Below are 11,655 nucleotides of genomic sequence, written 5' to 3' on the forward strand. Positions count from 1 at the left end.
GGGTAAACTTTGAAGTAAACAAGCATTTTTCATTGTAACATCTCACAATTTGAAATAGCTAGGAAGGAGCTAAGAACTAGAAATAGTCATTTTTGGAAATAATGAAAATCTGGAAATTTGTTTAAATTAGGAAATAGTGAGTTTTTGGTAAATTTCAAACGGACAAAACTCCTAGCACAGGATGATTTAGGTGTACTTCTAGGTATGGTTGGAAAGCTCTTGGAACGATCTTTTCAATGCCGCTAATATTGCGCAAATCCAAGTTTGTATGACTGAGATACGCCTATTGGAAGTTGGGCTTTTCGAATAAGGAAATGTCCAATCCGGATTTTTGAAAGGTATTTCAATCTTTTCCTTATCCAATTAATTAAATTCGTATTAGTGAATTAATTAAGGGTCTAAACTGAACTTGGTCAGTTTTACACTTTTGGAAAAGAGTTAGGGTTTTAGAGAAGAGGAAAGAGGAGGAGAAAAGAGAAGGAGAAGCAAGGAAATCGTCAAGTTCGTCGAGTTTAGCTTGTGGATTTCGTCGGGGGTGATCCCTACAAGGTATGTTAGATCACATAGCATTCGGTTAGTGCACCCACATGCCAATCATGATTTATTTCAGCAAATTTAAGTTCTTGAAAACTTAGAAATTGAGTTCTTGATGGGTTTGTTGAAGTTCTATTAAATTATTGATTTGTTGAAATCGTTGAGGAGTTGTTTGATCTGAATACGTGATTTTAGGTTTGATTTTGAGTAGAATCTGATGTACGTTGAACATTTAATCGATTCTAAGTGTATGGGGAAATAACCCATGGAGTTTAGAGGGTTTACAGATGGAAAACGAAGAATAAATTTCGTTGATCGAAATCTGGACATACCTACGTGTCGCGGACCCACTCCCCAGAACTGAGAAAATAGTTTCATGTTACGGATCGTTCTGCCTCAAAAGTTGTTTTTGAAACCAAAATTAAATAAGTCTCCACGTCGCGGACCCACCCTCAAATATTGAATTTTGGTCTTTTCTCATGTGTAGCCATCTAAAATCATTCCTAAACATCATGAGATCTTTCTAATCACAAATCACAATCCTAATTCAATTCAAGGACCAGTTAAGAGTCAAGTCAAGAGTAGTTAGGATCAAAGTCGAGAAGTTCTTAGTGTCTTCCAAAAGTCTTTTCCAAATGTTTTAACTTTGTTTTAAGACTTAAAGTTCAAGTTGAGTTCAGTAAAGAGTAAAGTTGAAGTTCATTTCTTCAAAAGTATATGGGGACTATGTATTCCTACAGAGTTTAAAATGTTTTCACATTTAAACAAGAAAGGAAACCTCAATTTCCAAAGAGCCTTCGGGCTAGTTTTCAGAAAACAGTAAATGCTTTCATAATTAGGCAAGAGAGGAAACTTTGATTTCCAAGATAGCCTTTGAGCTACGTTTTTGAGCAAATTATCTCAAATCATAGAAAGAAATATGTTTTTAAACATAAAGAGCTAGTATCATATTTTGGGAGTAGTATTGAGCATCGATATGGAGGAGCATTCAGAGAACCCACAGCCCCCATAAACCATGTAGCCATCATGGATAGAAAAGGGTCATACTTTTTGATGAATCCTTTAATACTTTTTAGCATAGACTAGTGGATCCACTTAGTGAGTTAGGTCCTATACCCCCAGCAAGGTATAGGATGGTCCTTGGCAGTGTGAGGTAAAATGTTGTATCATCACTATAGCTCTTAAGTGATGGTTGTCGGTTAGAGAAACTCCCAGAACAGTATTTTGTATTTTTAGATACATCAGTTTATTTGTATTATTACATACATCCCAAATTTATATGTATCTTTGCATACACACAGAGTTGACATCATGTTTTAAACAGTTTTTCTTTATATTGCACTTGTTTTTTTAACTGCTTTATATTTAAATGAATTCAGTTATGTTGAGTTGTGTTGAGCCAGGTAAGTTCTTCAGTTCCTTTCAAATTCTTTCAAACTTAAGTTGTGTTTAACATTCTAACTCGGATACTTGTACATTCAATGTACTGATGCCAGTTGGCTTGCATCGTCTTATGATGCATACACAGGTAATCAGGATCAGCATCCAGCGCATCGTTGATCTAGTTGAGCTTTAGAGTTGTTGGTGAGCCTCTTTGCTTCCATAGGATTCCCCCTTTTCATTTCTTTATCATTTTAGTTCATTAGGATGTCGTGGACCTGTCCCGACATCCATCTCAGTTGATTTAGAGGCTTCATAGACAGTCAGTCATATGTTAGTTCATTCGTCATCATTTAGTTATTGGCTTATGTTCAGCTTTGAGATGCCATTTTGGCTAAGTTAAATGTTTATTTTTAAAACATTATGAGTTCAGTTTGAGACAGTTGAGTTATTTAGAATATGAATCATTTTCTTAATGCTTAAAGTCTTTTGCTGAGTAAGTAAGCCAGGCCAAGGGTTCGCTTGGGGCCAACAATCATTTTCGAGTGCCAGTCTCGCCCAGGGTGTAGGCTCGGGGCGTGACAAACTTGGTATTAGAGCACAGAGTTCAAGATTCCTAGGGAGTCTATGAAGCCGTGTCTGTGGAATCCTAGTTATCTATGTGAAGCGCGCTACATCTATAATTAGGAGGCTGCAACATTTAGGAAATTCCTTCACTTCTTTCATATTCATTTCATGCATTAGAGTTTATCTCTAAAAAGTTTCCTTCTAACTCGTGCTTACGCGTAACCGTTTGTGAGTTGGACTATTTTGAGAGTGCTTTCATGGGGCGTTTCTTTCCCCGTGATCTAAGAGAAGCAAAAAGATGGTTAACGACATAATGAGAAGGATGATTTTATTCGTTGTTGGGTTGACTCATCTATCAAGTAAGTAAAGTAAGGCAGCCATGCTAATAGGTTACATGAGCATAGCAAGGCTGATGACCCATGTGCAACAAATTGAGGAGGATCAGCTGAGGGATAAAGAAGAGTTTTTTAAACAAGAGAGCTAAGACATCAGGGAATGAGTTCGAGCAGCAAAAGAGTAATGTAAACTGATCTTCTTTCCAACATAAGAAGAAATGACCTACTTCATCATCTGCTAGTGCACCTGTACCAAGGAACAAATGTGAATACAATAGTCAGAATTCTCAGAGCTTCAGAGTTGGACCTGCGTATTCGCAAGGTAGTAAGGCATAAGGGGATACTAAGACTCCTGCATGTGCTAAGTGTGGTAGGAGCCACTCAGGGGTGTGTCGTGATGGCTCCACTAGTTATTTCAAGTGTGACCAGAATGGTCATTTTATGAGAGAGTGTCCTAAAAGCAAACAGAGTAATTGTAATGGGGGTAATAGAGTCTAGTTTTCTTCAGTTGCTCCACCAGTTAGAGTTGCATCTAGATGAGCTACTTCAAGGGCAGACGGAGAAGGAAATCATCTTTATACTATCGCTAATCGCCGAGAGAAAGAGGATTCGACAGATGTTGTCACTGGTATGATCCAAGTCTTCAGTTTTGATGTTTTTCCTGAGCAACTTCTTGAGCCCTTCAGTGTCTCTACACCTGTTGGTGAGTCTATTCTATCAAAGAGAGTCTATTGTGATTGTTCTGTTTCCGTCAATCACAAGAGTACCATGGCTGATTTAGTTGAGTTAGACATAGTAGATTTTGATGTCATTGTAGGTATAGACTGGTTTTATGCCTGTTATGCATCAATAGATTGTAGAACTCGAGTAGTCAAGTTCCAGTTTCCAATGAACCAGTTATAGAGTTGAAAAGCAGTTCAGCAGTGCCAAGGGTCGTTTCATTTCGTACCTTAAGGCGAGAAAGTTCGTTTCTAAGGGGCGTGTCTATAACTTAGTCCGAGTTAATGACTCTAGTGTTGAGATACCTCATATTCAGTTAGTTTCAGTAGTCAAAGAGTTTCCAGAAGTCTTTCCTGATGATCTTCTCGGAGTCCCTCCTGAGAGAGAGATAGACTTCGGTATAGATATTATTCCAAATACTCATCCTATATCTATTCCACCATATAGAATGGCACCAGCAGAGTGGAAAGAGCTTAAAGAGCAGTTGAAAGATTTTTAGAGAAAGGTTTCATTCAACCAAGTGTCTCACCTTGGGGCGCTTCGGTCTTAGTTTTAAGAAAGAGAGATGGTTCCCTTAGGATGGGTATAGATTACCGTCAATTGAACAAGGTCACCATCAAGAATGAGCACCCTCTTCCAACAAATGATGATATTTTCTATCAGCTTCAGGGTGCTACAGGTTTCAGTAAGATAGACCTCAGATTAGCTACCATCAGTTGAAAGTAAGGGAGTGTGATACTACCAAGACAGCTTTTAGGACCCGTTATGGTTATTATGAGTTCTTAGTTATGTCATTTGGTTTGACCAATACGCCTGCAGCATTCATGGACCTTATGAATAGAGTTTTCAAACCTTATTTAGATATGTTTGTTATCATCTTCATTGATAACATACTAATCTATTCAAGGAATGAAGAAGATCATGCTAGTCATCTCAGATTAGTTCTCCAGACTCTAAAAGATAGAGAGTTGTATGCCAAGTTCCCTAAGTGTGACTTTTGTCTTGAGTCTGTGGCATTCTTAGGCCACATTGTGTCTGGAGAGGGAGTTAAAGTTGATACTCAAAAAATAGGGGCAGTGCAGAATTGGCGTAGACCCACATCTCCAACTGATATTAGGAGTTTCTTAGGGTTGGTTGGATATTAATAAGGTTTGTCGAGGGATTTTCATCTATTTCATCTCCTTTGACCAAGTTAACTTAGAAGACAGTGAAGTTTCAATGGTTTGAAGCTTGTGAGAAAAGCTTTCAAGAATTGAAAAAGAGGTTGACTACTGCCCCAGTGTTAACCTTACTAGAGGGTACTCAGTGTTTTTTGGTGTATTGTGATGCATCTAGTAGAGTTGGTTTAGGTTGTGTAATGTAGAATGGCAAAGTTATAGCTTATGCCTCCATACAGTTGAAAGTTCATAAGAAAAACTACCCAACCCATGATCTAGAGTTGGCTGCCGTGGTATTTGAAAATATGGCACCATTATCTTTATGGTGTTCATGTGGATGTGTTCACCGATCACAAGAGTTTTCAGTATATGTTTAGTCAGAAAGAGCTTAATCTCAGACATAGGAGGTGGTTATAATTACTTAAGGATTATGACATGAGTATTCTTTATCACACAGGTAAGGCTAATGTTGTTACTGATGCCTTGAGCAGGTTATCTATGGGTAGTACTGCCCATTTTGAGGAAGATAAGAAAGAGTTAAGAAAAGAGGTGCATAGACTTGCACGACTAGGAGTTCGACTAATGGATTCCACAGAAAGAGGAGTAGTGCTGATGAATGGGGCTGAATCTTCATTAGTGTCATAAGTGAAAGAAAAGCAATACCAAGATCCTTTATTGCTTGAATTAAAGGCGAAGGTTCATAATCAAAAAGTATTGGCCTTTGGAACAAGTGGGAGATAGTGTTTAAGGTATCAAGGTAGATTGTGTGATTGATTTCAAGGGTAATTGGGATGATCACCTATCTCTCATTGAGTTTGCTTACAACAATAGTTACCACTCTAGCATCCAAATGGCTCCTTACGAAGCTCCTTATGGGGGAATATGCAGATCTCTTATTGGATGGTTTAAAGTTGATGAAGCTGGGTTAATAGGACCAGACTTAGTTCATTAATCAATGGAGAAAGTGAAAGTTATTCAAGAGAGATTGAGAACAGCGCAGAGTCGTTAGAAACACTACACTGATGTTAGGAGAATAGAGTTAGAGTTTGAAGTAGTTAAAGGTTTCACCCATGAAGGGCGTTATGAGATTTGGTAAGAAGGGGAAGCTTAGTCCCCTGTATATTTGCCTTACAGATATCCAAGAGGATTGGCAATGTAGCTTATGAGTTAGAGCTACCACAGGAATTAGCAGCAGTCCATCCGGTGTTTCACATCTCCATGTTGGAAAAGTGTATAGGCGATCCTTCATTGATCATACTAACCGAAGATTTGGGATCAAGGATAACTTATCTTATGAGGAGATTTTTGTTCAGATTTTAGATTGCCAAGTTCGCAAGTTGAGAACAAAAGAGGTAGCATCACTCAAAGTCCTTTGGGGGAACCAATTTGTTGAGGAAGGTACTTGGAAGATGAGGAAGATATGAAGAAGAGAAATCCACATCTCTTCGAATCCGGAGAAGTTCCCAATCAAGGTACTAATCCTTTTCTTGGTATATATTTATAAGATTAGCATGTTGTAATTGCATTGCTTGTTGGGTGTTTGAGTTGAATGTTAAATGTTACACCCTTAGCCTACTAAGAGTAATCTCATTCGAGGACGAAAGTTCCCAAGGGGGAGATATTGTAACATCTGACAATTTGAAATAGCTAGGAAGGAGCTAAGAACAGGAAATAGTCATTTTTGGAGATAATGAAAATTTGGAAATTTGTTTCAGTTAGAAAATAGTGAGTTTTTGGTCAACTTCAAACAGACATAAATTCTAGCTCAGGATGAGTTAGGTGTTCTTCTAGGTATGATTGGAAAGTTCTTGGAACGATCTTTCCAACATCGCCAATATTGCGCAAATCCGAGTTTGTATGAGTGAGATATGCCCATTGGAAGTTGGGCTTTTCAAATAAGGAAATGTCCAATTCAGATTTTTGAAGGGTATTTCAGTCTTTTCCTTATCCAATTAATTAAATTCGTTTTAGTGAATTAATTAAGGGTCTAAACTGAACTTGGTCAGTTTTACGCTTTTGGAAAAGTGTTAGGATTTTAGAGAAGAGGAAAGAAGAGGAGAAAAGAGAAGGAGAAGCAAGGAAATCGTCAAGTTCGTCGAGTTTAGCTTGTGGATTTCGTCGGGGGTGATCCCTACAAGGTATGTGAGATCACATAGCATTGGGTTAGTTCACCCACGTGCCAATCATGATTTATTTCAGCAAATTTAAGTGCTTGAAAGCTTAGAAATTGAAATCTTGATGGGTTTGTTGAAGTTCTATTAAATTATTGATTTGTAGAAATCGTTAAGGAGTTGTTTGATCCGAATCCATGATTCTAGGTTTGATTTTGGGTAGAATCTGATGTACTTTGAACATTTAATCGATTCTAACTGTTTGGGGAAAGAACCCATGGAGTTTAGAGGGTTTAGAGCTGGAAAACAAAGAAGAAATTTCGTCGGTCGAAATCTGGACATGCCTCCGCGTCGCGGACCCACTCCCCAGAACTGAGAAAAATCATTTCGCGTAGCGGAGCGGTCACGGACCGTTCTGCCTCAAAAGTTGTTTTTGAAACCAAAAATTAAATATGTCTCCGCGTCGTGGACCCACCCTCAATTATTTATTTTTGGTCTTTTCTCATGTTTAACCATTTAAAATCATTCCTAAACATCATGAGATCTTTCCCATCACAAATCACAATCCTTGAATCCATAATTCAATTCAAGGACCAGTTAAGAGTCAAGTCACGAGCAGTTATGGTCAAAGTCAAGAGAATTTCTTAGAGTCTTCCAAAAGTCTTTTCCAAATATTTGAACTCTGTTTTAAGACTTAAAGTTCAAGTTGAGTTCAGTAAAGAGTAAAGTTGAAGTTCATTTCTTCAAAAGTATATGGGGACTATGTACTCACAAAGAGTTTAAAATGTTTTCACATTTAAACAAGAAAGGAAACCTCGATTTCCAAAGAGCCTTCAGGCTAGTTTTCATAAAAGAGTAAATGCTTTCATAATTAAGCAAGAGAGGAAACTTTTTCCAAGATAGCCTTTGAGCTAAGTTTTTGAGCAATTATGTCAAATCATAGAAAGAAATATGTTTTTAAACATAAAGAGCTAGTATCATAATTTGGGAGTAGTATTGAGCACCGATATGGGGGAGCGTTCAGAGAACCCACAACCCTCATAAACCATGTAGCCATCATGGGTAGAAAAGGGTCATACTTTTTAGATGAATCTTTTAATGCTTTTTAGCATAGACTAGTGGATCCACTTAGTGAGTTAGGTCCTCTACCCCCGGCAAGGTATACGATGGTCCTTGGCAGCGTGAGATAAAGTGTTGTATCGTCACTATAGCTTTTAAGTGATGGTTGTCTGTTAGATGTATTTTTACATACATCTCAGAGTTATATGTATATTTGCATACACACAGAGTTGACATTATGTTTTAAACAGTTTTCTTTATATTGCACTTGTTTTTTAAAACTGCTTTATATTGAAATGAGTTTAATTATGTTGAGTTGAGCCAAGTAAGTTATTCAGTTCCTTTTAGATTTTTTTTCAAGCTTAAGTTGTGTTTAGCATTCCAACTCGCATACTCGTACATTCAATGTACTGATGCCAGTTGGCCTGCATCGTCTTATGATGCAGACGAAGGTAACCAGAATCAGCATCCAGCACATCATTGATCCAGTTGAGTTTCAGAGTTGTTGGTGAGCCTCCTTGCTTACGGAGGATTCCCCCTTTTTATTTCTTATCAGTTTAGTTCATTAGGATGGCATGGGCCTGTCCTGACATCCATCTCAGTTGTTTTAGAGGCTTCATATATAGTCAGTCAGATGTTAGCTCATTCGTCCTCATTTTGTTATTGGCTTATGTTCATATTTGAGTTGCCATTTTGGCTAAGTTAAATGTTTATTTTTAAAACATTATGAGTTCAGTTTGAGGCAGTTGAGTTATTTAGCATATGAATCCTTTACTTAATGCTTAAAGTCTTCCGCTGAGTAAGTAAGCCAGGCCAAGGGTTCTCTTGGGGCCAGCAATGGTTCTCGAGTGTCAGTCTTACCCAGGGTGTAGGCTCGGGGCGTGACACACATCCTTTCTCCACACATACTCAACTAACCCAACAGTAGGAACATGAAAGATTTCACCAAGTCTTACATGATCAAAAACCAACTCAGCCCTATTAACAGATAAAGTCATTTTGTATAGAACTCTCCCACCTCAATTTCATAAATCCCTAACGACGTGTCAAGAAACAAATATGCCCACCCCTTAAATGTCAATTTCCTATGAAGTGTAATGAATGGCAAAGATTCAAAGTACATTTGGGTTTCACAAAGTTAATGTAAATCATTCCCTCGGTAGCCGATGGTAAAAATTGGTCCACTCACTGATCGCCACATGCCTTGATCATTAAATACGAGGAGGCGTATGTTACTTCATTAATGTGAGAAGGCCTTTCATCTTCTTTACCTACAAAAAAATATAGATTTTCCCACATAACGGACATAATTCAATGAATACCTAGAAAATGGGAGGATTATTTTATGTTGGTCAAAATATAGATTTGAAATCTGAATTATATCATTTACACTAAAACTAAAAATAAAAATAAAAATAAATCTAAAATATTCTATTTTGCTAGTCGCAGTGCTAGGTGCATTTGAATAAATTTCTCAGTCATCTTATCATCCCAACTATGCTTCCTTCCCATATGTTTTCTTTTTTATTTTGTTGCTTCCACTACTTAGTTACCTAGTTGAGAGATCCTCTTCTTTGTTCAGCTTATCAAATCATCGCCAATATATCCTCATCAGCATCCCCATCAGATATGTCATTTTTTCAATCAATATAATAAGATATAGTTGGACTAAGTCCTAAAATTATAACTTTGGTATCATGACTCTTAGCCAATACTCCCATATCATGTGTCACAACAACTTGTTTATTAACACGCTTCCACACTTATAATTGGGTCTTAGCACCCATGAACAATTAGGAATTAATCACCAGGTATGAACTTATACACATAAAAAAGGGATGGTATTACAAATAACCGAACAAGGACAAATCATGTTAGGTGGTAAGCTTAACAACGATTGTAATGAAATTGAAGTCATTGAGGCAGTAGGGGATCAATATACATTTGACATAAAGATATCAAGGATTAAAAACATACCAGCAAATCAAGATATATCATCAAATTTTCCAAATTACGAATCGACCTTAAGAGGTTGTCTAACACTGAAATGAAAGTTTTGAAATACAAGAACCTATTGTCAACCATCTACATTACATCAACGGTAAAAAGATGTCTTCCTCTTCCAACATCAAAATTGAAATCACCTAAACAGAAGAATGAGGCAGAAGATAAAACAAGAGCTCTATTCACAATCAACATAAAAAGACTGGAGATATTTGGGACCGGTAACTGACTTCGATCAACTAGGATGATAGTATTAGCTCATTCTCACAACGAACGCTTACCAAAAGATCTTTCAGTATGTTTTCATCCATTTCCTCATATTCATCACAGTAGAGATCAAGATTGGTATGGTTCAAAAATGAAAAGTCCCCAAGCTTAATTTTTGTATGACTAAAATCCTCAAAAATCATTAAATGTTCAACATATGGAGCAACAATTTCAGAGCAACATGTATCGCCTTCGAATAAATACTAATTCCCGTCAGAATGATCGTGATGGATCAATTGCAGTTGTGTACATTTTGGATAAGTCATATGCAAACCATTAAAACAACAAAATTCACGTAGTTTCAAAGATTCCAATTAAGGACTATTTGACATTATTTGTTTAATGTGTTCATCCCGGAGAAACAAACTTTCCAACGTTAAACTCTTCAAAGATGTCCAATTTAGTACACAATCTTCTAATATTCTGCAGTAATCGCAGTTGAGTTTTATAATCGATGAACTACTACATAGAATACCCCTTGCCACAAAATTACACTATATATAAGTCAAATTTTGGTTATATATATATGTGTGTGTGTGCTGACACTTCCTAACACAAGGCCAAGATGGTTTAGTGTGTTGATTAAGGTGTTCCAAAAGCTCCTTAAGGTCAATCATTGACACTTTTTGTAAATCCTGGCTCTGCCACTGGTGGAAAGTATTTGTTTGTTCTTTCTTATTTCTTAACCCTCCGCCTCTTTGATTTAGGATTGATACTGGTTCCATCAATGACAACGGACGAAGAACGTGATGTCCTTCTTATTCAGGCAATCAAACAATCAATCTTCCACCCACAGTTTAATGGAGAGCATCAATGCGACAACGTCATCGTCAGTGCCATAAGAGCAATCGTCGTTGAAGGAGACGGAAGAAGCAAAGCCTTAGAGATTTTTATAGGTATGAAAGATGGTGTAAGAAAGAAATTAGAGTGAAATGGGAGAGTTCACTGTTCATTAAGGAGAAATAGAGTTTACTTTTCTTTTTTTTCTTTTTCTTAGAAGACAAGCACCACCTCTTAAAAATATATATTTTTTCAAATTTTTGTAGATATTTTTTTATTTTTAAGTGTAGCGGAGGTTTTAACCGTTGCAAATCTAATAAAATAAGCGAAGGGTATAGAAACCCCCTTAATTCTCTGCAAATTTAATAAAACTAGCGGAGGGTACAGAAATCCCCTCAATTCGATACAATTAGCGGATGTTGATTGTAACCTCAAAATTAAACCTCCACAAATCAAGTGTTTTTTGTAGTGTTCTATTCCATAATCTTTTCAGATTAGAGTTGTTGTCTACAAAAGTAGTACCATCCACTGCTACAAAAGTAGTTGGAATGCCTTAAATGGATGTGTGGTAACAGGTAAAACCCAAAGGTTGTTTCTATCCTTGTAGGGGGTGATGTCAACCAACTCTTCTTTTTACGAACACAAACCTTAGGTTAAGGGATGAGTAACTTTTTTTGTGTTAATTGATGGTTGGCACATAATTAAGTTTTAATTACTTTAATTAATGGAAGATACATATTT

General features: G+C 37.0%; 1 non-coding gene across 1 annotated transcript; it reads right to left on the bottom strand.

The window, feature by feature from the left end:
* Positions 1-11,424: 11,424 nt before the first annotated feature.
* LOC125849631 (U6atac minor spliceosomal RNA) lies at positions 11,425-11,557 on the bottom strand. Its single transcript, XR_007444704.1, has one exon. It is a non-coding gene; the product is annotated as a U6atac minor spliceosomal RNA (small nuclear RNA).
* Between the last annotated feature and the right edge of the window lie 98 nt (positions 11,558-11,655).

The sequence above is a fragment of the Solanum stenotomum genome, chromosome 12 (assembly GCF_019186545.1).
Source record: "Solanum stenotomum isolate F172 chromosome 12, ASM1918654v1, whole genome shotgun sequence".
NCBI lineage: Eukaryota > Viridiplantae > Streptophyta > Magnoliopsida > Solanales > Solanaceae > Solanum > Solanum stenotomum.